This window comes from Cebus imitator, unplaced genomic scaffold (assembly GCF_001604975.1).
Source record: "Cebus imitator isolate Cc_AM_T3 unplaced genomic scaffold, Cebus_imitator-1.0 Scaffold143, whole genome shotgun sequence".
Classification (NCBI taxonomy): Eukaryota; Metazoa; Chordata; class Mammalia; order Primates; family Cebidae; genus Cebus; species Cebus imitator.
The window spans coordinates 4915145-4942575 of record NW_016107458.1 but is presented as its reverse complement, the minus strand read 5'-3'; the positions used below and the strand labels follow the sequence as shown (position 1 = coordinate 4942575).

The window sequence follows — 27431 nt, the reverse complement described above, 5'->3', positions numbered from 1 at the left end:
CCAGTGCATTCTCTAAACTTCAGACGCTCCAGGAAATATGGGCAAGAATCAATGAATCTATGTTATAGTTCATTATTAGTGGTAATAGGACTCGAACTCAGAACTCCCAACTTCTAGACTTCTACACTTTATGCTACCTCAGCTAGTCCCTAAGGAATGGATGATTCCTCCACATCTTAATGTTGGGAAGTTTTTCCCGTTGGCGTTATTATTATGGGGTAGTAAAAAGAGGGCTTCAAGTATTGGTTCTGCCATTACTTACCCCTATCACTTTGAAAACAATCGCATCTTTAAAAAAACCAATTGGATGTCCAATAAAACAAAAGACATTAGGCCAGACACTGAAACTCACGCCTATAACCCCTACACTTTTGGAGGCTGAGGTGGGAGAATTGCCTGAGGCCAGAAGTTGGAGACCAGCCTGGTCTACAGAGCCAGACCCTGTCACTACAAAATAATAATTTTTAAAAGAACATTTATAAAACAACATTAATGAAATAAAAATAGAAAAGTGAGGCCATGATTTAGAAATAAGTAGCAATAGTAACAAAAATATACAAGTTCTAATTTGTAATCTAATTTCTAAAAAAACACACCCAAAGAAACACATCCTGAAATAGACATTGGAGTATTATTTATAAAAGAAAAACTGAAAGCAACCAACAAACTCTGTTATAAGGATATGGCTAATTAAATTATGGAACATTTACTCATTTAAAATGATATTCACCAAGAATTGGTAGCCACATTAAAAATTCTGGTATGATGTCAAAAAGAAAAGCAGGATATAAAATTGTAGTACGTTATTATTCCAACTGTGTAAACAAAGGTACACTTCTAGAAAAAAACCATTTGCAAAATGCATCATATTTCATCAAGATAAATAGAATAAGGTAATTGCTTTATAAATTTTCTGCAGTTGTTGTTTCTGTTAGCTCCTTACAAAAAAAAAATTTATAAACAGGAAATGAAAACAAATTAGTAACCATGAGACCTAATATAGTTACCATAAATTATCACTAAGTCTGATTGTGAATTCATGTATGGTAATAACGAAAATGAACAATTATTGGGCACTTTCTCTGTGCTCAGGACTTGCACTAAAGGCTTCAACATTGCTCATTAAATCCTCTGAGGTCTGTAATATTATCACCCCTATTTTACAGAGGAGGAGATGGGGCTTTAAAAAAAAAAATCAGGGTTTGGATAAATCACGGAGTAGATTTGTCTGGGTCTGTTTCTTCATCTCTGTAAGGAAGAGTTGGACTAACTGACCTTTAATATTTCCCTAACTCTGAGATTCTGAAAACTAAAAGCATAACAATGGCAATCAAAAAAGTTTAACACAAGCATGAGGCAAAGGAAGGTTATGCATGGACACGTCAGGCAGCCCTCCTTAGGTAAAACCTTAAGGAAGGCCAAGTTTGCCTCCCCTGTCTTTGCCCCTTCTCCATCTGGAGGTGCCTCCCCTCCTGCTCTCCTTTGCTTCTCTTTGCTTTCAGAATAACTGTCAGCAAGATTAATTTAGATCCACGCGTTTCCTCTCCCTGGGGCATTTGCCTTTGAATCTTCTCTCAATGCAGTGAAAGTTGTGTCCTGCCCCCTTAAGAAAGGATTTCAGGCAGAAGCACACTGGTGGAAGAAGTGTTTACCCATCAGGCACCCTGTCTGCCAGCAAAGGCAGCTTCCTTCCTCAGCTGCTCCTGGGCTGATGGGCAGATGAGGAAAACTAGGAAAAGGGGCAAAGCCCCAACTCAAATAGTACCTATTGAGACTTCTTTCAGATGCATTCACGCATATATACAGCTAAAGTCGTCTTGCAAAACTGATGGACAAAATTCAACCTTGTGATACTAGAAACTATTATTTATGACTTAGCTAGTTTTCACATCGCAAATAAATCACCACCTGGTCACTTTAAATAGCAAAATCACCTCTGGATGTGCAATTAATAAAAAATATTTCACATACAGGATTTCAGGTGTTTATACACAATGTCTCTCAAATCCCTGCAAAACATGTACACATGGAACATTCAGCAAAATGATAAAAAGTACACACTTGTATGACTACAATAATTGATTAATTTAATAATACTTCACAGTGTCTTCTTGACAATGTTATTAACCTCTAAACAATAAATAATTACTTGCTATAGTATAGTATATCTAGTACATATATATAGTATTATTCTCATGATGTAATACTTTATAGCTATTTTGAGCATTTGGGAAAATTGGGAAAAAGACTAGAAAAAATGAAACATTAGTCTTTGTAGTAGAATAACTGAAAATTAAAATAATGAATAATTCTGCTAAAAAGAATTAGCTCAGCTTTATTCAGTGTTTTAATTCTAACCTACTATTTTTTTAATCTGTGTTTATAGAAATGTTCTCTACATTTTTTAAGAAACTGTGTGCTAAAAATCATATTCCAAATGAAGGATTTTTAAATTGATATCTAAATTGTTCATTAAATATATAAAAATTTTAAATGCAAGCAAATAAATTTGTACTTCAAAAATGTAGCATTTTGGTAGTGCTTAGTGGAAAGCAATGCCTTTGTGAGCTCATTTAAGTTTCAATTGATATACTGTCTTTTATACAAGTGCAGCATGAGCTATACCACACTTGATTTAATTGATTTTATTATTATTAGGCCTGTTAATGTTTTAGAATTGATTATGCCAGAGAGAGACGGAAAGAGTCGTTGTATTGAATGAGTTATTTTATAAAGCACAAGTTTAACTCGTCAAAATCTCTATTTTTTAGAAAGAAATGAATTTGTTGTTCTTGCACATGTTTAATTAAACAACATTAAGAAAAAAAATCCTTAGAGTTGAGAACTTTCCAACCCATTCATTTTAGCTACAGAATTGGCAAAAACATACAACATGATGTGCAATTTCCTTATTTTGGAGTATTAGTTGTTAGTATGGGGTTTCTCAACCCCAACACTTTTTCACACTTTTTCAATGTTGTTGATAACAATTAAGAAAAGACATAGAATACTCAATTCTGTTCACTCAAATTTGGTAGATTCCCGGAGTGAGTTTCTTACCCCAACATTAGTGTTACAATGCACACAAGTTTAACTGTAGTTAGCTACTTTCATTCAGGGCTCTTGTTAGCATCTTATAGTAAAGGCGTGGATGAGGAGGGGGGAAAATAAAGCTTTGACAGATGGTACTCAGCGTTTGACTCCTGCTGAGCTCAGCAGGACCTGTGGTTTCCAAGGTTAGGGCTGTCAAAATGGCTCTGTCTATCAAGTGAATAACAAAGTGTAGACTGCCTGTCTGTTTCCTATACAAAACTTACATTTCATGTGCCATTATTGTTGGTCTTTCTGCTGATTTAATAACTTCTAAGGAAAAGAACTGGGGGTTCTGATGCAGCCTCACTATTTAAGAAACTACTTGGAAAGGGAATTCTCAAGGGCTGAAAGAGGTAGGCCGTGATCTGATCTCTTTCTCTTTGGCTTCTCTCTAAGGCTTTAAGACATAAAAGGGATTCAAAAGCCACCAAAGGTTCATTTTTGGCTAAAAGCTAAATGTGAAACTTTCAAAATGAACTCAAATGCTGTCTTCCTCTCAAAAGGGTAAAATGTTTTTTGTTAAGAATCCTTGGGGTGGTGGACAATTATTCAACTAGAAATATTGAGAATGAAAGTGGAACTGTTTCTATTATGAAATACATGGATGTACTTAGCTGTGTTTGTCAGGGCCTGTTTTTCACCTTTCATAGCTCTTAATATTAAAGACTCCCACCTTTTTCCACCTATTTCTAAAGCCTTCAGATGGTCAGATAAAGTACCTGATGCTGAAAAGCAGGAAATTGAATCGTGTCTCCAAAATGTGCCTTTTGTCATGCGCTGTTACAGCTACATTTCTTGGTAAGTCTCATGTTCTCCTTTATGCATATTTTCTGATTACAAGATTGTTATTGACCTCTTGGAATTTTAATAAAAAGCCTGTGGATTCATAAACCCAGGCTTTCTATTAAGACAATGCTGAAATTAGGATTGGGTTGTTGCTGCTGAATAAATTAATAATTATATTTCAATATTTATATTAAATATTAATACACTTAAATTTAATACACTTAAAGCAAAACACCTGATTATTTCAAAAATGTGGCATTTAAAAATTTACAGACTTAGACTTTAATCCTGTCCCAATACTGACCATTTTAGTTGTCATTTTTGAGAAGCTGATAAAGGGAAATCTGTCTCTTTTCAATGCTGGCTTGAGCAAACATTTCACTAATGTAGTGATTATTCCCTACCAGCATATCTGAAAAGATTACATTATCCCTACAATATAGTTGAAGAAATTTCTTCTGCACACATTTAGTTTATATAAGTCCCATAATCATAAAGGGAATTTTATTTGGAAGAATGACCATTTATTATGATTTTCAGTATAGCTCAGTATTTTGAACAGTAAATTTTTTAAAAACATTTTAAGCTTTAAAATATTTACCTTCTTTTAAAACTTATTTTAAAAACCCTAACCCAGTATTTTTTTTTCTGAGACACAGGGCCTACACTACATACATATTAGATATTCAGTAAATGTTATTGAATTGAAATTAAAAGGATATTGACTATTGAGTAAAAGATGAAAGGGATTCTTAAATTGAAATAAAAGGGAGACAACTTTTACATCAGATTATTCTAAGAAATTATCAAATGCCAATTTAGTATAAAGCCTTTTCCAGTTGTGCTTGGGTTTTATCCTGGAAATGTTTGATGCTTTTAATCATCTCTGTAGATAATAATGATAATTAAACAGAAATTTCAAAAAAAAATTCTAAACTAAAATATAGTTTTCTTCTCCCTTTTTATTTCTCTCCCTTTAGCTTTCTTTATTCCATAGGGCAGTTTCTAAGCTTCTTTCTAACAGCCTATACTATCACTACACCATTCCTGTCCCCAAAGGAGGTGTTGTTAATGGTAAACTTGCTGAATCAAATTGCTTTTCATGTGTTTGCATTTTTTGAAGAGTCTCTGAGGGGTTTCTTCATGTGTCTATGGGGAAAGTGTGCTTCTGTATTTTCATCCAAGTTCATAAACTGTAAGGCTCTGGAAATTAAGTCCATCTCTGGCAGGAAATCAGCAATCTTGGAGGAAGGAAACAGAACTAAAACAGCTATGATGTTTGAGCTCTACGACCACATACTTAGCCTCCAACAGAATCCTTTCTGATTCTAACCCACAGCACTGGCCCAGAGCTCTGGGACCAAGAGGTCAAACTATCCAGGGCTAACTAATATAACTAATATGTTCTATGTGCACTAAGCCCTTCAATCATTTTGTAGTTGTTGTTGTTAAGAGTAGTAAAATACACATAACATAAAATTTAGTATCTTAATCATTTTTAAACATACAATTCAGTAGTGTTAAATACATTCACATTATTGGGCAACTAATCACCAGAATTGTTTTGATCTTAAGAAAACTCTATATTCATAAACAACACCTCCTCCATTCCCCTCTTCCAGGCCCTTGGCAAACACCATTCTACTTTCTGTCTTTATGAATTGAGTATTCTAGGTACCTTACATGTAAATGGAATCATTATAGTATTTGTCTGTTTGTGCTGGCTTAATTTTACCTAGCATAATGTTTTCAAAGTTCATCAATGTTGTAGCATGTGTCAGAATTTTCTTCCATTTTAAGACTGAATAATATTCTATTTTATGTATATGCACCACATTCTGCTTATCCATTCATCTGTCATTTGACACTTGCATTGCTTCTACCTTTTGGCTACTGTCAATAAGGCTGCTATGCACATGGGTGTGCAACCTTCAGTCATTTCAGAGTGTGATTACTACATGCTGCAGAGTAAATTAAGACACACTGGAGAAAACACTTGAGAAAAATAGGCAGAAAATTACAATAATAAAAATAATAGATAACACTTATTGAGAGCTTTCTCTGTACCAGACACTGAGCCACAACACAATACTGATCTTAACTTTCTGAGAGATGCACTATTATTATCCTCATTTTGTAGAAGTAAAAAGAAGCACAGAGAGGTTAGTTAACTAGTCCAAAGTCACTCACCAAGTAAGTCACTGGAATGCAAATCCGGGAAATTGGGCCAGAGTTTATTCATTTGGAGGAGGAAAGAAATTACATAATCTGTATTCATGGAGCCACAGCCAAGTACCCTTAGGGAAGAACTCCTTGACCATGGCACAGAGCATGGCCTGAGCAAAAGAGCACTTGAATGAGAGCCAGAGAAAACAGCTCTGTCACCAGCTAGCTGCAGGACCCTGAACAAGACAACTGCCCTTCTGGGCTTAATATTTCATCTGTGGAAGGAGAGACTGAATTGAGTGTTCTATGGTCTGTGATTTCCAGCAATTCCCTCATTTCATGTGAAATGTATTATGGAATACTTTATGACTTGGTTATTTTACCCACTTGAAGATGAGAAGGTAATTTTTAATTTTCAAATATATGCTTAAGTCTACAAATTTTGATAATGACTAATTTTCTGATTCTCATTTCACTATATGCAAATTATTTCTTATATAAAAAAATATCATTTGTACTTCTCTAATGAATCTAAAAAGAAAGAATACAATAACATGGTACCAACAAGAGTGTGTGAGGTCAAATGTTTCTCTTTCAGAGGTCCCTGAGCTATGCCTACCTCAACAAAAGCAGAGAGTTGAAAACAGTGCTCACATAACATATATTCAAATAATTAGGTTTATAAGACACCCCTCACCCCCATTTCACCCTGCCACTGAGAGAAACGAGAAGGGTGAGCTTGAATTAATCTATGTTTCCCTCTTCACATAAAAATGTGCCACTTCATTGTATCTCTATAAACACAGACTGTACATAAGTACCCTTATTATCATAAATAATTTTACTAGCTCTTTTGCTTCTACAGTTATAAGTTTAGGTTATGATTTTTTGTGTTCACTTTCAGAGCATAACCCTAATTCTGGGTGTAGTGATTGAATTGGATCCAAGGAAACAAAGGAAAAATATTTTTAAAGAAATGCTTTAAAGATTTTTTTTTAATTCTGAGTTCCTGCAGAAAAGTATTTGAATGCCACTGATCTTTATAAGTAGGTGCACATTTGCAAACCCATGAAGAACACTTACCAGAAAAAGTCTTGCAAATCAGGCTCAAGAGAAGACTTGAGTTGCACTTCTGTTGGAATGCTGTACAAATCAAGTGGCAAATGCTTATTTTACCAAAGTCCAAGTGTTTCAAGTAGAGTTCAGTCAAGTGATTGATCAGGTCTGCATTTTTTCAGGGATGTCTGCAGATAAAGTTCAATATTAACTTAAGGGAATGTTTTCATTTACTTGTAGCTAGCATTTATGGCAGGATAGACAGTTTTATTTTAAACCAAATTATTACAGTGGAAGCTTTCTCCATATTCCAATACATGAACTTGTTATTCTTCATGTAGTAACTACATTCAACCTGCTGCCAAGATAAAGAATTCTGTGCTACGTACTTCACCTTCCATCTCTGCTTTCGAAAGATGTGAATTCTGCAAACCAGACAGAAGAGGGAGCTATCCATCTGGAAATTAACCAATCCTTTCAAAAACATGCCAAATAAATATAGAAGAAAATTCTAATATCAAATCTTATTTAGTCTTGTATTTTATAAAAATACTATAATTTTTCGGGTGCATTAAAAATGACGAAACTACCAGTAAAGGCAAAAACACTGCGTTAATGAAGAGGCAAAATATACAAACCATTAAAAGGCCAATTAAAAATACTCACATTTTACTGTTTGATCTCACATTTTATAGCAAAATGTAGAACCAGAACACACCTCCAAAAAGGGCAAAATAATACTTTACTGCTATACATATTATTAATATCACCTTCCTATGGATCCTGTTCTTAAAATGGAATGCTAACTTTAAAATTGATAACATCTGGAAATAATGGCAAAAAGGAAAAACTGTTGGGCTGCATTTGTCTTGAAAATGCTATGTAATAAGATTTACTTAATATATTTGAAAAAAGAAAAATGTTTTGTTCCCCAATTTGTTGCAACATCTGAAAGTTCATGAGGTTATGACCCCTCTTTAAGAAAGCATCTCCCACCACCTGCAAATACCCCAGGAAAAGCAGTTGGAAACAATAAAACACGTGCTAGTTAACTGTTACCAGGGAAACGGTTCTGGTTCACCAATCAGAGCGCCTGTGCTTCCCAGTGGCTTTGTCCGAGGGAGACATGCGCCAGCTGTTCGTGAATAACCATTGTTATAGATCATCAGGAAATCACAGTCAGCAGGCAACCCAGCCCCACTGGAAGTTTATTTCTCATATTTGTTCATCACCAGGGCAATTCTCCACCTTTAAAACATCCCCTTATGCTGGGTTAACTAAATAATAGCCTACACGGGTAGGGTCATTTAAAGGAGGCATGTTGCAAAATGGTCTTTTTGCCAGCAAACAGATTTCTAACTTCAATTCCAACTGCATCACCCTCCCACCCCCTTCACTTTCCAGTGGCAGTTTTAAGACTGATATCTGAAGTCTGTGCCCCTTTGAGTGCTGTTCCTCTTTCACTTAATTGGCACTCCAGGCACCAAGAGCTTTCACACCATACCCTCCAAAACCTGAGACCATTTGACAGTTCCCCATGCTGGAAAGACCAGTGTGATTTGCAAAAGGGGGCTCTGAAGAGGCTGTTTGGGCTGTCATAAGGGGCTGAGAGGACAAAACCCTGGTTCCCTCCCTCGCTAACACACACACAATCCAACCAGAACAGCCCCACCTTATCAATTTTATTATTTTTATAAAATTATAAATTCATAGATTTTTTTGAGATAATATGGCATTACTTTTTAAAGTTCAAAAACCGTCTCTCAACCTGTCCAATCATCTGACTCATCTTAAAAAGCAGAGACATCTAGAGTTTTAGTTTCAAGTACAGTATGTTAGGCGCTTAAGAAGTCACCATTCTAACAAGTCAAAAACAAGAAAACCTGAAAAATCAACAGCTTTTCTTAGATCTGTCAGAGAAGTGAGGTCATAGGACAAATCGCTGTCCCCAAAATTGGAGAGACAGACAGACAAATACAGAGAATCACAACTTACTGGAGCAGAAGTCTATGAGCAGTCTGTTTCTCAGGAGCCAGTGCCAGGGTTAGAAAATCAGAACTGCAATTGCTAGAAGATCAGTGTGGACATGTCTGAAAGTTAAAAACTCAGGAGGACCCATACATAGTGGGTCCATCACAAGTTACCTATAGAGAAGCAAAAATAAGAATTACACCTGACTTCCTCAGAACATGCAAGCAAGAAGAGAGTGGTGTAAAATATTTAAATTGTAGAGATAAAAACTACCAGCCTAGAACTCTGTATGATGTGAAATTATCCTTCAAAAGTATTTCTTCTTTACTTTTTGAGAAATTGAGAGAATCTGTTGGCCAGTAGTCCTGTCTTGCAAGAAATTCTTAAAAGAAGTTCTTCAGAACAAAAGAAAATTATATCAGTTAGAAACTCAGATCTACACAAAGAAAGGAGCAATGGAGAATGAATCAGTGAAAGTAAAATAAAACTTTTATTTTTCTTATTCTTAATTGACTTAACACTAAACAGTTTGTTCAAAATAACAATGATATATTCAATTATGTACACTTATACTTTTATGCATATGTGCACACACATAAACATACATATATATGCTAATGTATGCTTATGTGTAAGTGAGTGAATAATGGCAATGATACGAAAGACAGAGCAGAGGAGTTAGGAATATTTTGATATTATAATGTACTTGCACTGCTCATAAAGCAGTATATTGTTAATTGGACTTGAATTCATTATAAATGTCTATTGCAAACTCTGGGGCAACTACTGAATGTTTTTTTTTAGAAAGGAGAGAAAATGAAATCATATAAAATGTTCAATTAAACTACAAAAGCAGAAAAAGTATAGAGGACAAAATGGGAATGAAGAGCAAGAAGAATAAATAGAAAATAATAATAAATAAAGTACATATTAATCCAACTATAATAATCACTTTAACCTCCAATGGTCTATGCCAACTAACTGACAGAGATTCTCAGAGTAGATTAAAAAACGAGACCCAACTACAAGTTGTATAAAAGAAACCCACTTTAAATATAAAGACATGTAAAGATTAAGAGTATAAAGAAAAAAATACCATGTACTACTAATCAAAAGAAAGCAGAAAATCTGTTTTTAAAAAAGCAGGAGTAGCTATATTAATTTCAAAGATAGCCAACTTCAGAGCTAGTTAGGAGGGATAAAGAGAGCTACTCCATAATGATGGAAGGGTGAATCCTCTAAAACAACATGACAGTTGTTAGCATGTATGCACTCAACAGAGCACCAAAGTATGTGAAGCAAAAACTGACAGAAATGCAAGGAGAAATAGATAGATCTACTATTATAATTGGAGACTTTACCACTGTCAGAAATGGACAGATCCAATAGACAGAAAATCAGTAAAGACATAGTTGAACTCAACAACACCATCAATCAATGGGATATAATTGACATCCATAGATTATTTCATCCAACAACAGATTACACATCTATCTCAAGCTCACATGGAACATTCACCAGGATAGAATTCTTTCTGGGCCATAATATACACCTTAAAATTTTTAAAAGGATGGTAATCATACAATGTATGCTGTTAGAACATAATGGAATTAAACAAAATATCAATAACAGAATGATAACTGGAAAAGCTCAAAAAACTTAGAGACTAACACACCTTTAAATAACATATGAGTCAAAGAATAAATCTCAAGTGACATTAAAAATATACAGCTTATCAAAATTTGTGGAATGCAATGAAGCAACATTTAGAGAGACGCTTATAATATTTAATGCTTATATTATGAAAGAAGAAATATCTAAAATAAATAACCTAAGCTTCCACTTTAGGGAACTAGGGGAAAAAGAACAAATTAAATCCGAGGAAAGCAGAAAAAATTAAAAATTGAAGCAGAAATCAATGAAATTGATAACAGCAAATCAATAGAAACATTCAACAAAACCAAATGCTGGTTCTCTGAAAAGATAATAAGATAAATCGTTAACCAGGATAAATAAGAAAAAGGGATAAAACTAATCTTAATGATAAGCACTAATATCAGAAATGAAATCGAGGATACCTTGCAGATATCATGGGCATTAAAAGGATAATAAAAAAATATTATGAACAACTGTATACACACAGATTTGATAATTTGGATGAAACGAACCAATTCCTTGATACAATTTGCCAAAATTCACACAAAAAGAAATGAACAATGTGAATGGCCTATATCTATTAGTGAAATTAGATCAGTAATTAAGATCCTTCCAACACAGAAAGCACAAGCTCCAGATAAGCATGCTCATGAATTCTACCAAACATTTAAAGAAGAAATTATACCAGTTCTCTATAATCTGTTTTAGAAAATAAAAACAGAGGGAATACTTCCTAACTCATCCCATGAGGCCAGCATTACCCTAATACCAAAATCTGACAAAGACATTACAAGAAAGACTACAGACCAATGCCTCTCATGAACAGAGATGCATAAATCCTCTACAAAATATTAGCAAGTCAAATTCAACAATGTATAAAAAGAGTTTTACACCATGACTAACTGTGATTTATCCCAGTTTTGCAAGGATGGTTCAACATTTGAAAGTTAATGAAATCTTGCATTTCAAAAAAACTAAAGAAAAATCACATGATCCTATCAATAGATGCAGAAAAAGTATTTGACAAATGCAACACCTATTTATGGTTTTTTAAAAAACTTTCAGCAAACTAGGAATAGAAAGGAATCCCCTCAACTTATAAAGAATATCTACCAAAAAAAAAAAAAAAGAATATCTACCAAAGAAACTATAGCAAACATCATACTTAATGGTGAGAAGCTCAAAGCTTTCTCACTAAGATCAGGAATAACACAAGAATGTCTCTTCTCTCCACTGATTTTTGACACCATACTGGCAGTTCCAGCTAATGCAATAAAACAAGAAAAGGAAATAGAAAATATACAGATTGGAAGAGAAGAAATAAAACAGTTTTTGTTCACAGATGGCATGACCATATATATATAGAAAACCCAAAATAATCAATGAAAAAACTCCTCGAAAAAAGTCAATCACTTTCCTATATACCAGCAATGAACAGTGACATTTGAAATTAACAACACATTGCCATTTATATTAATACCCTAAAAATGAAATACTTAACTATAAATCTAACAAGATCTCTATAAAAAACTACAGAAGTCTGATGAAAGATATCAAGGAAGAACTAAATAGATAGTTCATGTTCCTAAGAAAACTATATTGTCAATATGTCAGTTATTCTTAACTTGAACTATAGATTCAAAGAACTCCCAATAAAAGTCCCAGAAAGTGATTTTGTGTATATTGACAAACCAATTCTAATGTTTATGTGCAGAGGCAAAAGATCCAGAATACCAACTCATTATTGAAGGAGAATAAAATTGAAGGACTGACACTACCTGACTTCAAGACTTACTATATTATTATGGTAATCGAGCTAGTGTAGTATTGGTGAAAGAACAGATGAATAGATTAATGGAACATAATAGAGGGCCTAGACATACACCCACACAAATATAGTTAACTGATCTTTGACAAAGGAGCAAAGGCAATACAATGGAGCAAAGAGTCTTTTCAAGAAATGGTGCAAAAAAATAATAATAATCTAGACACAAATCTTATATCCTCCACAAAAATTAACTCATGGTGGTTCATAGGCCTAAATATAAAATTCAAATCTATAAAACTCCTAGAAGATAACACAAGAAAAAACTTAGATGACCTCCAGTACAGCATTGACTTTTTAGATATAACACCAAAGGCATAACCTATGAAAAAAGTAATTGATAAGCCTATGTCCTGAATGGTATTGCCTAGGTTTTCTTCTAGGGTTTTTATGGTGTTAGGTCTTGTGTTTAAATCTTTAATCCATCTGGAGTTAATTTTTGTGTAAAGTGTAAGGAAGGGGTCCAGTATAGGCAAGGATTTCATGACTAAAACACCAAAAGCAATGGCAACAAAGGCCAAAATAGACAAATGGCATATAATTAAACTTCAGTACTACTGCACAGCAAAAGAAACAATCATTAGAGTGAACCAGCAACCAACAAAATGGGAAAAAATTTTTGCAAGCTACCCATCTGGCTAAGGGCTAATATCCAGAATCTACAAAGAACTAAAATAAATATACAAGAAAAAAACAAACAACCCTATCAAAAAGTGGGTGAAAGATATGAACAGACACTTTTCAAAAGAAGACATTTATGTGGCCAAAAAACATATGAAAAAAGGCTCATCATCACTGTTGTTAGAGAAGTGCACATCAAAACCACATTGAGATACCATCTCATGCCAGTTAGAATGACGATCATTTAAAAAATCAGGAGACAACAGATGCTGGAGAGGATGTGAAGAAAAAGGAACACTTTTACACTGTTGGTGAGAGTGTAAATTAATTCAACCATTGTGGAAGATGGTGTGGCAATTCCTCAAGGATCTAGAAACAGAAATACCATTTGGCCCAGCAATCCCATTACTGGGTATATACATAAAGGATTATAAATAGATCTATTATAAAGACACATGCACACGTATGTTCATCGCAGCACTGTTTACAATAGCAAAGACTCAGAACCAACACAAATGCCCATCAATGATAGACTGGATAAAGAAAGTGTGGCACATATACACCATGGAATACTATTCAGCCATAAAAAAGGATGAGTTCATGTCCTTTGGAGGGACATGGATGAATTTGGAAACCATCATTTACAGCAAACTGACACAAGAACAGAATACCAAACACTGCATGTTCTCACTCATAAGTGGGTGTTGAACAATGAGAACACATGGACACAGGAAGGGGAACATTACACACTGGGGTCTGTTGGGGGCTGGGGGGCTAGGGGAGGAACAAGGCATGGGGAGATTAGGAAGGGATAACATTAGGAGAAATACCTAATGTAGGTGACAGGAGGATGCAGGCAACAAATCACCATGTCATGTATATATCTATGTAACAATCCTGCATGACCTGCACATGTGCCCCAGAACATAAAGTAAAATAAAATAAAGGAAAAAAAAGAAATAATTGATAAGCTGGGCTTCATTAAAATTTAAAACTTGTGCTCTGCAAAAGATTATGTTAAGAGATTGAGTAGATAAGCTACAGACTGGGAGAAAATATTTGCAAAAAAATTCTTTATCACATCTGATAAAGAATTGTTATCCAAAATATACAAAGAACACTAAAAACTCAACAATAATAAAATGAATCCAATTTAAAAATGGGCAAAAAACCTGAATAGACATCTCACCAAAGAAGATATAGTAAGTAGCATATGAAAGATTTTCAATATTGTATGTCATTAGGGAACTGAAAATTAAAATAAGATACCACCAAACAGCTAAGAGAGGGGCTAAAATCCAGAACACTGACAACACCAAATGCTGGTGAGGATGTGGAAAAACAGGAACTCTCAGTTATTGCTGAGGGGAATGTAAAATGGTACTGCCACTTTGGAAGACAGTTCATCAGTTTCTTTAAAAACTAAACATACTTTTACCATACAATCCAGCAATCACACTCCTGGTATTTCAACCCCAAAGGAGTTGAAAACTTATGTTCTCACAAAAACCTGCACATGGATGTTTACAGCAGCTTTATTCATAATTGCCAAAACTTGGAAGAAACCAAAATGTATTTCAGTAGGTGAATGGATAAATAAACTGTGATACATCCAGACAAAGGAATATTATTCAGTACTAAAAAGAAATGAGCTATCAAGCCATGAAAAGACATGGAGGAAATGTACATTATATATATGTATACATATTATCAGTATACATATATTACTTAATATGTATAATTATATATAACATGTATAATACATACATATAATACATATATTACATAATGTACGTATATTGGTAATATGTATACATATTATATATAATACATGAATATTAAGAAGCCAATCTGAAAAGGCTAAATGCTGTGCAATTCCAATAATGTGACATTCAGAAGAAGGCAAAAACCATGGAGACAGTACAAACATCAGTGGGTGCCATGAATTAGATGGGAGGAAGAGATGAATAGGCAGAGGATTTTTAGGGCACTGAAGGCATTCTGCATGATATTACAGTGGTGGATACGTATCATTATACATTTGTCAAAACATAGAGAACACCAAGAATGAACTCTAATGTAACCTTGGATTTGGGGGTGATAATGATGTGTGAATCCTGGTTCATCTGTTATAACAAATGTTATCACTGTGGTGGGGGATGCCATTAGTAGGAGAGATTGTACATGGATGGGGATAGGATATATGGGAACCCTCTATACTTTCCGCTCAATTTTGCTGTGAATCTAAAACTTCCCTAAAAAATAAAGTTTACTAATTTTTTTAAAGAGACTTCTCAAGTCCACATCTTGTAAGTTCAGGTTCGGGAGGTCTTGGCTGGGGCTTGGAAATCTGTCTTCTCCATAAATCCAAATGTTTCTGATGTATATCAGGTTGAGAATCACTGGGTAGATCCCGACCTCTGATCTTTTAAGACGTAATTGTACTGTTCAGTTTTTTTCAGATCTTTACTGTCTGCTAGAAATAATCTTATAAATTCATCTGTACTAATGTTAATGGAAGATAATACTTAGATATTAAAAATTTACATTTATAGAAGGGGTCTTTTTCTACCTAAGTGCTTAAACTAACAAGAACCCTATATTATAGGCTGGCTGCTTCTAAACAACCTAGTTATGGAGGCAACCAAAATGAAGATTTTTGTCTCAAAACTCTGTTCCATCCATGCCCTCCTGTGGAGCAAAGAAACAAGATATCAACAATTGGAGAAATGGCAACTATAATTCTATCATTCAATTTTCCTTCAAGAGAACAAGTGACACTGTTAGTCAGGCCCTGCAAGCACATATTAACAAAAATCATAATTTGGAAAAGAAAATGAATGATGGCATAATAAGCCATCATGGTTTCTTCCATAATGAAGGTATACTAGTCACATCCTTTGGTGCTTTAGATCAGCCGACTGAGGATCAGAGTTCCTAAAACAAGCCCCTTCTTTCTATGCAACCCAGAATGATGTAGTTCTGTATTTTTAAAAGCAGCAAAAAGGATGGAAATGTTCTCCCTTGAAGCCCAGATGTTTCCTATCTTTCTAAGCTGCAATTCTTTCAGCACATTATTTTAGCTACACTTACATCAGATCAGGGCCACCTGTTACATCCTCTGCACACTTATGAGAGATTTTATGTTAAGTTTCTATTTATGGTTTATTTAGGAAAGTCAGAATGCAATTGAGAGGATGCTTTTAAAGTCATCTTGAGGTCCAAGGATGTATATATAGCAGATTAACAGATAATCAAGACACTGTGTTGTGTAGTATAAACATAATCAACCCTAATTTTGTGATTCATTATTACATAAATTTGGATGTAACTCAAGAATAAAAAACTCATCATCTGAAATTCAGCTACACGCCTGAAAAACATAATATAACATTGTTAGACTTTAAGGAAATTATTAATCTACTCCTAAACCAAGTATTACAAAAAAGTTTTATTACAATGTATTTTATCATAGGACAAGTCTTTATTACCAACATATAATTTACATATTTAAATATTATCTCACTGTTTCTTGTCTGAAATTAAATATGTCACTCTCATATCAATAAAGTATGTGAATATATATATATTCTTTCTAATGATAAACAAGCATTTGCAAAAACATCCTAAGTAATAACCAATCAGTAATAAATGTTAATTGAGCACCTACTATAGCCCAGGAACTATTCTATTTACTGGGATATAGAAGAGAACAAAATATATAAAGTCCCTGTTCTAGGAAAATGTTGTAATAAATTTATAGTTGACATTGACAAAAAACCCAACATTGTAGTGTTAATAATATTACAGTATTCACAAGTTAGGTTTTTGATCTTTAAAGCAAATATTGCATATTTTGCATCATTCCAGCACTTTAGAGATTAGCAGCAGGTGATAGTATTATTATAAGACCGTTATTAGGTAGAAGAAAGATGGGGAGAATAAAAGTAAAAAGTACATCTCCTCATTCTACTCATCTAATCTTGTGATTACTTAGGCATAACTAAATTAAGAAAGACTGAGAAACTCAACTGCAAAGTCTAACATTAGACACAAGTGCTTGAAATGCAAAGATATTTACCTAGATTGACCATAAGGCTTTTGGTGTGACTAAAACACTGGTAAAATAAGCACATATGAAACAAACAGCATAATTTGAGAAAAAAATGAATGATGCTATAAGAAGCCTAGTCTTTCTTCCATGACCAACGTACACTAGTCTCATCCACTGGTTGTGGCTTGGGAAACTTCACTTTTTGCCTTTTCCTTCATTTTCTATGGAGATGTGTGGCAAAATTAGGAGTATCAATTCTCATTTATGCACCTGTCTGAATCCCAACAACAACTCCTGCTTCCCATCCAATTTTAACCTTGAATAAATATAGTTTTAAAATTTACCAAGACCAGAAAGATCACTGTAGAATGATAACAACTTTTTTTCCATCTTAAATACAACTTCAAAGTGGCAGACTGGAAAATCTCTGCAGGCAAATGTGATGTCACTGAAGAAATCACACACTTACCCGCAGAGATTCTACAGTCTGACATCTTCAAGCATCGAACCATTTCATCAACCAAGCTTTCTTTTATATGCAGTGCTTTGACCTGGAATAAATCTAGCATGACCAAAAAGCCAAGCTATAGTCCACTTAATGAACTTTGTCTTCTTCTAAACCAAGGGAACTACATGCCTCATGATGATTGATCCCACTAAATTAAATTTGTAAAATAAGAAGGTTGTTTGTAACATGGCTTTAAAGCAGTTGTCAAAGTTTGAGTCCCAGACTAGCATCAGCAGCATCACCTAGGAACCTGTTAGAAATGCAAATTCTTGCACCCCACTAGAGGCCTCCTGAATCAGAAACTCAGAATGGGCCCTGCAATCTGTGTTTCAACAAGATTTCCAGGTAATTCTGATTCATGTTCAAGTTCGAGAACCACTGGCTTGAAGAAAACAAAAGATTATAAATTCCACAGTAAAATAATCAGACAAAATAATATGTATTCATAAAAATATTATCTAGAACACATTTCTAAAGAGGCGGCCTTAATCAGTATAAGCATTAATAATAATGGAAAGAAACATTTTCATTTAACTCTTACTTTGCCAATAGAATTGCTGAGATCTACTTATTTCCTTAGAAATAAGGAGTTAAGAAATCTTACTTAAGAGGAGAAAACGTTTTCATGTTTGGGAGGATTAAAAGGATACTGACATCATTCAAGTCATGAGCCATAATTCTTATTAGATTTTATTGCTACATTCTTCACACAGCTTTGGAAAGTTATTCCTAAGAGCACAAAATATGCACTTAGACTGCACACAGAGAAAGGAAAATGCTCTCACAATGAAATTATTTTAGCCTGGCCCAATAATATCTGAAAGACTCAAGACTTGTTCTCTCTGAAACATATCCTGTCAAAATAAGAGATGTTTGTTTAAATTTACATTTTTCAACATCCTTTATAATTTGCCCTCTTAACAGTTAAATTTGTCTATAAGCAATAAAATTTCTGTATCCTAAAAAAAATTATTTTCCCTTCTCCTCTGATATTATAAAAATTTCATGACTAAAGGGTAAAAGAAAAAATAAAATGTATTTTAAAATATTATTGAAACTGGTCTCTAATGACAATGAATAAAAGTCATAATTTGGTTTTTACATATTCAGAATATAGTATCTGAAACATTGGTATGCCTGTTAATCAGTAACTTCTGGTAGCATGTTAAAAATTCATCTTCAGCTTCATTCTTAGTAAATCCATTTATATTATTTCTGGACCACACCAATTTCCCATGATGTGATGGAAAAGATTGTAACATTCAAAAATTGAATTAGTTCACACACAAAATGTCAACTCACACAGATGACAATAACAAGGTTTGGCTTGTTCACTGAAAAGTGAGAGTCCAACTATGTCCAGAGTCTGTAAAGGCAGTGCTGGAAATCAGCAAGATGTTTTAGACACTTCACCACTTCAGGCGACCTGAAAGAAGTACATTCCCTTAGATGAGGATAAGAAGGCTCTCCAAATATTAGGTTTCTTGGCTTTCATTGGAATTAAATAAACTCAATATTGATGCAATTTCTAATCAGAAGCTCCGACAGTCTAAAATTCCTTTGATAGTAACAAAAGAAAATAATTATTAACCATATATGCAATTTGATACACAAAATATTTCAAAACATGAGGTTTCATTAAAGGAAACAATAAGAACATTTCTAGGAATTTAGCATCCTCCCAAGCAGTAGGGGTATTGTTACTATTTGACAGCAACAACTAATAGTCACTCTTGCATGAAACACTCTATACACATTGTTTAGTTTTTTTCACACACCCAGTGAAGAGGGCATTATTGACAGTCCTATTTAATGGTCCTTTTTTTGTCCTAACAAAGGACAAAAAAACATAAAACTGAAGTTCAAAAAGACATAAATTGGAAGGAAATAAATTATCTAAATGTGCATAATTCTGCATCTCAGACAAAATAGCACAGAGGAACAAGCACGGAACCGTAAGTCAGAAAACTTAGTTTTCTTTTGTTTGTGTTTTTTCTAATTTTTATTTTGAGAAAAAGTATAGACTTACAAAAATAATAATACAGACCTTCTATGTACCTTCACTCAATTTCCACCAGTGGAACATCTTATATAACTATAGTAAAATATCTAAACCAAGATATTGACATTTGTACAACACAGAGATCTTATTCAGATTCCACCAGCTACAAGCACTCATGTGTGTACGTGTGTATAGTTCTACATAACTTGCGACATGTAGATTTGTGTAAAAACTGCTATAATGAAGACACAATTATTTCATCACCACAAATATCCCTGGTGTTATCCCTCTCTAGTTATACACCTATCTCTTTGCCCTCTCGATGCCCCATCCCTAACTCCTGGCAACCACTAATCTCTTCACTATCTCCATAATTTTGTCATTTTTAGAATGTTTATAAATTTAATCATATAGTATGTAATCTTTTGAGATTGACTTTTTTCACTCAGCTTAATTCTTTTGACACCCATCTAAGATGTTGCATGTATCAATAGTTCGTTTCTTTGTGCTATTGGGCAGTATTGCATGATATGAATGTAGCATAGTTTGTCTAATGATTCACCCATTGAAGGACTTTTCTTTTGTGTTTGTGTTTTAGTATTACAACCAAAACTGCTGCAAACAATATAGTCGAGGATTTTGTGTGAGCATAAATTTCATTTTTCTGAGATAAATTTCAAGAGATGTGGTTGCTGGGTCATATGATAAATGCATGTTTACTTTTTTAAGAAGCGGTTTACTTTTTGATTGTTATTACTTTATTTTTTAAATTATTTTAGACTCAGGGGTACATGTGCAGGTTTGTTACATGGATATATTATGTAATGCTGAGGTTTGGAGCTTCTATTGACTCTATAACCTAAATAGTGAACATAGTACCCAACAGGTAGTTTTTCAACTCCTGCCTCCCCACTCTTTTTTGGGTCCCCAGTGTCTACTGAGGAAATGTTGGTTTCAGTATCTGATTCCCCTACTTAAATTAAGCTTCTATGAGTCTGATTTTCCTGATCTTTGCAACAAGCAAATTATTCTCTTTCCTGCTTACTTCCCATGGCTGGTAAAACATTTGTCAATAATAAAGAACTGGAAAGATGTAGGACATTGTCATTATGTTCAGAGTGAACTAGGCAAGCTGTGAGGATGGCCTCGTCTCCTGCTGCCGTTTCTCACCACCGCAGTCTTCTCCCATCGCTGTGGAAACTGCAAAAGAGAGGATGCTGGTAGGAGGACTATTTTGCCTCCTCATCAGCCCCTCCTAAGGACACTGGCCTAGTATCTTTGTTCATTTTCCTTCCTGGGTGCAGCCATGCCTCTTCCCAATAGCCTTGGTAATACTAAAGACACAACCCTTAACTAAGGCAAGCAAACAGCTTCTCTTGAAGGACTGTGCTAGAGTCCACATGGTCTTTACTCCTCTGATGTGGTAACAGGATTTCCTCTCTTTTCTTTGCAAGGATGTCAGGCTTTTCAATAAATGTGTAACTAAAATACGCCAGTGCCCAAGGGCCTATGCAGAAGTAAAGCTTGGCTACAATGTGCCACCTCTCAAGGACCTGAAATTCCTATCTGGATACAATCTTGACGGATATTTCAGAAGCTCCACCATTCACAGAAATTAAATCTTTGGATATGGAAAGGAAAATACTGACCACTTATTCCAGCTCTGTTGTGCACTGAACATTGACTGTGTACTGGGCATTTGATGTACTTGGTCCCATTTAGTCCCCATAACAACCTTACATGAAGTCATACTATTAATGGTCTCATTTTGCAGATGAAAAGAAGCTGAAACTCCTAGAGGCTTAATAAGAGCCTTGAACCAGGTCTATTTGACTCCAAAGCCCATAATTTTAACCACTAGCTGACTTCAAGGCCCAAACATTAAGTGGCCCCAGGACGTATAGTTGGTTAGTGGTAAACCTGAAACTACAGTCCCGTTTACTTTGTACCACATGACACTTATCCCTAAAGAATTAACTTAAACAGTCTATGTTCTAATAAAAGTGCCTGAAAGAGTTACTCAATTTTTCATATAAGCCAAAGCGTTGACTCAAAATCAAAGCTACTAAATTATAACCCACTGGCTAAAGTAGATGCCAAGGAAGTAAGATTTATATAAATTCTACATCTATTTATACTTTAACCTCAATGGGTAACACAGAAACAACATAAAATACACATAGTCCTATGAAATAGCTGCTTCATCTCGCCCTAATTGTTACTGCCAACCTAAAAATCAAGGCAGAACAAGTAATTAATATATTTTTAGCACAGCAGGGATCATTTGGGGAGTTCCTAAGACCGAGCTAGAGTTTGCATTCACAAACAAGTAAATATTACCATATTCATTATTCATCATCAAATTTACATATCATGTCAACTCTGTCTCCTATAAAGATTCAACTAAAGACTCCATTTAGGACATTACAGTCTGTAAAAGTTAGATAATCCTTCTATTGAGCAAATGGCTTTTATTTTCTTCTTATCACCCACCATGGAGAACCTTCCTCAGCTCGCAAATGACTGTCCACCAAAGTACAAGTACTCACATAATGGAATCTAATCTAATAAAAGGTGTGGTTAATTGCTATACTAAGTTGTAATACTGACACCTTGAAGCAAAGAGAGTGGTTTTAACTCAGAATTTGTTTTCCTCTGTGATACTTCTGTTCATCATCTTGCCTCTTTTGAGACAGGGTCTTGCTGTTGACCAACCTGGAGTGCAGTGATTGATCATAGTTCACTACAGCCTCAAACTCCTGAGCTCAAGCAATCCTCCTGCCTCCCAAGTAGCTGGGACTACAGGCATGCCACCACACCCAGCTAATTTGTTAAATTTTGTGTACAGATAGGGTCTTGCTACATTGCCCAGGCTTGTCTACAACTCCTGGCCTCAAGTGATCCCCCTATCTTGGCCTCCTGAAGTGCTAGGATTATAGTGTGAACAAGTTACACCCAGCTTTGCCTCTTATTTTCTTTCCTTCTTTCTATCTCTGCAAAACCCAAAGCCTGTATTTGGTTATGGAGAAGGATAGAGGTGAAGAGCAAATAATTTCAATTGGTGTATAAAACACACCACTAATACACAAAGAATGTTTTCTCTCCTGAGGCTCCAAGCAAGAACTGCAGAGAACTAAACGCCATATATCTTTGCATATATTTTTGCTTTTGAAGGCCAAAGAGCATCATGCATTATATGAAAAAGGTAACTTATCACCATTGTCATTATCAATAAATATTTGCTAAGTACACAATGTGCTTGAGACAGTGCCAAAATATGTAATTTATTGAACGCTTTAACCAGCAGAGTCCTTTTAAAACAAAAATAATGAAAAAAACAGGGATTCCTCCTTGAACTTCAGTTTTTCAGCACCCTGTTGGATTTGGAAGGTATATAAAATTGCCCCTTATTTCAGGTTTTAATGATAATTTATGCATATTTCAACATATTACTTTTATAGAACTTTATGGATTTCAAGTGTTTTCTCCAACTCATTTTCTGAATAAGCCCCTTTTCTCACTTTATGCATAAAATATTGTAATTGGCCACATTGTACTTTAAATGTCTATGTTAGAAAGACACACATTTAAGAAACTAAGCATGTAAAAACTCTTGAGTAGTAAATATTTATAAAAATGGTAATGTTCTCTTTCTTGACGTAGGTGGTAGTTACATGGGTGTGTTTATTTTGTGATAATTCATCAAATTACATACTTATGATTTGAGCATTTTTCTCTAAGTATATTTACTTCAATGTAGTAACTTAGGAATAAGTATTTATGAAGAGTCCTGATGTTCCCTCCCCAAACACATGCAAGCCCACAATCAGAATAATTCAGAATAATTCAGTATGTATTGTCCCTGCCCTAGGTACTTGCATTCTTCAGTCTCCATCCTAAAAGACTGTTTTAGGACCTCAGGCCTTTGGCATCAGGTATTATCCCCCTAGCCTTTTCCCCCATGGCTTTCTTCCCTAAACTGAACCCCTGTCTTCTCTAATTGGTCCTGAACTTCCCTTACTATCTCCAAAGCAGTAGAGAAAATGTTTCATTCATCTTTTTCCTCACAGTACTATCTCTGTCTAGCCACCCTTGCTGTCGTCCCATAAAGATCCAGGTGTCCTTCCACAGGTGCTTCCTAGGTGAATTTCTTAGGCTCCTCTCCAAAAGGAGCTCTATAAAATTAGAGAATGACGCTGCCTCCTAGTATCAGTCTCTTTCACTCTCCTTTTCTCACTATATTGCTGGAACTCATATTTCTGAAAAAGGAGTTCCATGTTGTTTTGTAACTCCATGGAAACGTACTGCTATTGGTTATTCTCCCATTTTCAGTTTGATTTCTGTAAGAGCCTTCCTGATAGGGTCATTGTCAAGATAAATGAAATAATCTACATAAAATGCTTAGTACAAGGCTAAGCATGGTCATCCCTAATTAAATAGCAGCTTTTGGCATTGTTATTAGTACTGTATGGTTCCATGTCAGGCATTGTTAGGCATTTTACATAAATATTTTTATTTAACCTTCTAGCAAGCCTATGAGATAGATAGTGGAAATTTTTCCTCCCATTTTTAAGTGAGAAAACAGGTTTTGTAGGGGTTATGCCTTTTTTCTGGGTCACTAGCCAGTTAAATTGACAATGGGGATGCATTTGCTTCTAGAATAAACACCTTCTTGTAGGATGTGAATCCTGCCAGACTGTGGCATGGCACTCAGCTCCTCAATAAGAAGCTGCTGAGTTCCAGTCAGGCACTGTGAGAATTACAGAAGAAATCTCAAACTTGGTCCCTGCCTCCAAGAAGCTGACAATGGGTAAGTCAACCCTTTGGCAACCTTGCCCAACATTCTGTCATGGAGAATTATGGGCTTACAGGTTGCAAGTATGGAATCATCTTCCATGCTTTCATGTTTGCTGCCTTTAACATCACCTCCATCTTCCCAAACCAAGTATCCTCTTAGAAAACTCTGACAAACTTAGACCAACATTTCTTCTCTGTTGCAAGAATCTTCAGAGATCTGGATTCTAAACACCGTCTCCGAAATATTTCCAAGATAAACTTTTTTCCTTCTTTTACTGTGGATATACTCTACCAAAGAAGGTAGGTCCAAGCTGATTCAGCCATTACAACTTCAATCCTATGGAGCAGATCAGTGGCTCATGCCCCTGAAGTTTATTACTATTATGTACCTGGTCTCCAGAAAGAGCACCTCCAAAATTTTCCTTTTTTATGAAAGAGAAGGTGGCATAAGTTTAGTTTTAAGGGATGCAACCCAATTACATATAAGCAACACTCAGACTATTCTAATAGAAACTATTTCTCTCCAATTACTCATATCATTATCATTATCCAACCTACTAATAATGGCTTTCTCTGAGGAGGTTATTCATCCACTTGGGTCACAGGGATGGGGAATGCACCATATCTCTTGGTGGAACTGACTTTTCTTTAAGGCTTTGCAGAAGCTTGAACTAGAGAAGGATAAAGCCTTTAAATGGGAACCATTCTTTGTATCAGTAACACTGATGTTCTGTTGTTAATTGTGACTACCTATTCAAGAATGTCTCCACCATTCAGAATGTGGAAAACATGCCAGTGAGAAGCTCAGCTCAATGGCAGTTCCGGCTTTGGCTTTGGACTTGACACCCACTTATGCACACTATGACTCAAATTCCCTTCTCGTAATGCCTTATCTCTAGACACCATTCTCCATGAATCCCTTTCCCTATTCGTAATCACTTCTAATCCTCATGTTCCTCTGTCTGACCTTCTCTTCCCACAAAAATCCAGAAAGTATGCACTTAATAAACAAGCAAATCCATTGACAAAGATAGATGTATTCAGGGCAGCTTTACCAAAATTCAAACTGGTATTTAACACAATTCCAGCCAAAATGCTCATTTGTAACTCCAGCCAACTATTTTATTGAAATCAATTTGAAGCCAAACATTTTCCAAATGCCTACAAAGGCTACAAAAATAATAAATAATGTTTGGCTGTTTTTCAAACCTTGGACAATACAGAGTCCCAGCCCCAGAAATAACAAGACAAGGTAAAAGGAAGCAGACTTGAAGAGGGTTACTGCTTGGACAGTGACTCTCAACCTGAAATCAAAGAGCAGAAGTTCATTTAGGGAACCTTTGGGTAGTCATCATAACTGCTAGGAAATTACAATACAGAAGAGAATAACATTGAGTGGATTCTTATGGGTCCTCTCATCCACCAGTATTTTTTTCAGTTGATTTATATAGATTTCCTACCTTTGTTTTGAGTTAATTTCCAAAAAGTAGGATGTAAAAGATACTCAAATATAATAAAATTAATGCGTCTTCAGCACCAGTATGAGTTTGAGTATCCAAGGACCTGAGATGTTTCAGAATTTAAGCCTAAAGTGTGAGGGAGGACATGTCTCAGATGATGGAGAGAAAAAAGAAAAAAGAGAAAACTGAATGGCAAATACAGCTTGTATCAATTATAGATACCACAGGGTTCTGAAGATTCAAAAACATCGTGTAAACCCAGAAGCCCTTCAACTTAGAGATAGGGACACCTCTGGACCTACACACTAATACACCCTAGTACATGGATGATAAATCAGTAACTCAAGCAAGATACAGAAATGGATATGAAAAAATTCTAGAAAGAAGGAAAACAACAAAAAAGACACAAGCATAAAAAATGATTAGGATTTGGATAACTTTTGTAAACCCTAGAGGTTGAAGATTTGTAAAACTAACAGAAAAAGTAATTGAGTTAACCAAAGGACATAGGAACAAAATTAAAACAAAATAAATTAGCATTTATGAAGAATCTATGTATCAGATTCTGTGCTCATTAGACATTTTCACAAATACCACATTTATTTCTTAACAATCTCATGCACAAGTATTACTAGCATAGAAACTGAGGCTACAAGAAATAAAACAATTTGCCTTAAAACCACACCTAATAAGTAGTAGAACCAGCAGTTATATTCAGGTCAATCTCACTCCAAAGCTCCTGTGCTTCCCAATGCCCCACACACCATTCCACAGCTAAGCTACCTACAGGAAGGGTAGTCCTCCACATTTTCAGAAGATATCCAAATAATTACAGCTTTGAATAAATAACACTAGTCTTCAGGGAAATAGGAAAATTGCCACCATCTGAACAGACCCAATGACCAAACAGAAATTTGTTACTCTCAAATACAAATCTATAGAGAGGTCTCCAATAGAACTAAGATCACGAACACATACATTACAGTGCACCCAAAAGATGGTGACATCTTACCATGGATATGATAATATCTTACCTATAGAGACATCTTACCATGGATATGATAATATCCTCAGAATACTTGAACAGCTTACTCCTTGATACTTTGCTACTATATTTCAGTTTATCTGGCCTGTGGACTACCTATCCACATTAACAGCTTTTTTGCCAAATCAACTTTGTCTCAGTTTCTTCCTTTTTCTTTTTTAAATGCCCATCACAGCAAACCAGCAAGGTAGGCAAGGCAGAAAAGTATGTGTCTTTGCTTCTGTTCAGAGCCTGCCTCGCTATGCAGTTGTGGGCATGACAACTAAAGATTAATACAAAGCTGTCTCATCTTCCTCATCAACATATGATGTTTCCATTTACGAATTTTTCTTAATGTTTTCTAGCAGAGGGAAGAACTACATCTTTACTCATGTCACTTCTCTATAGTAAC

General features: G+C 34.9%; 1 long non-coding RNA gene across 1 annotated transcript in view; it reads left to right on the top strand.

Moving 5' to 3' along the window:
- Window positions 1-27431, top strand: part of LOC108313812 — an 84480-nt gene that overhangs the window by 29332 nt on the left and 27717 nt on the right. The window contains exon 2 of the long non-coding RNA XR_001829239.1: window positions 3789-3891. This is a non-coding gene — a long non-coding RNA (uncharacterized LOC108313812). The remainder of the gene's footprint in view (window positions 1-3788; window positions 3892-27431) is intronic.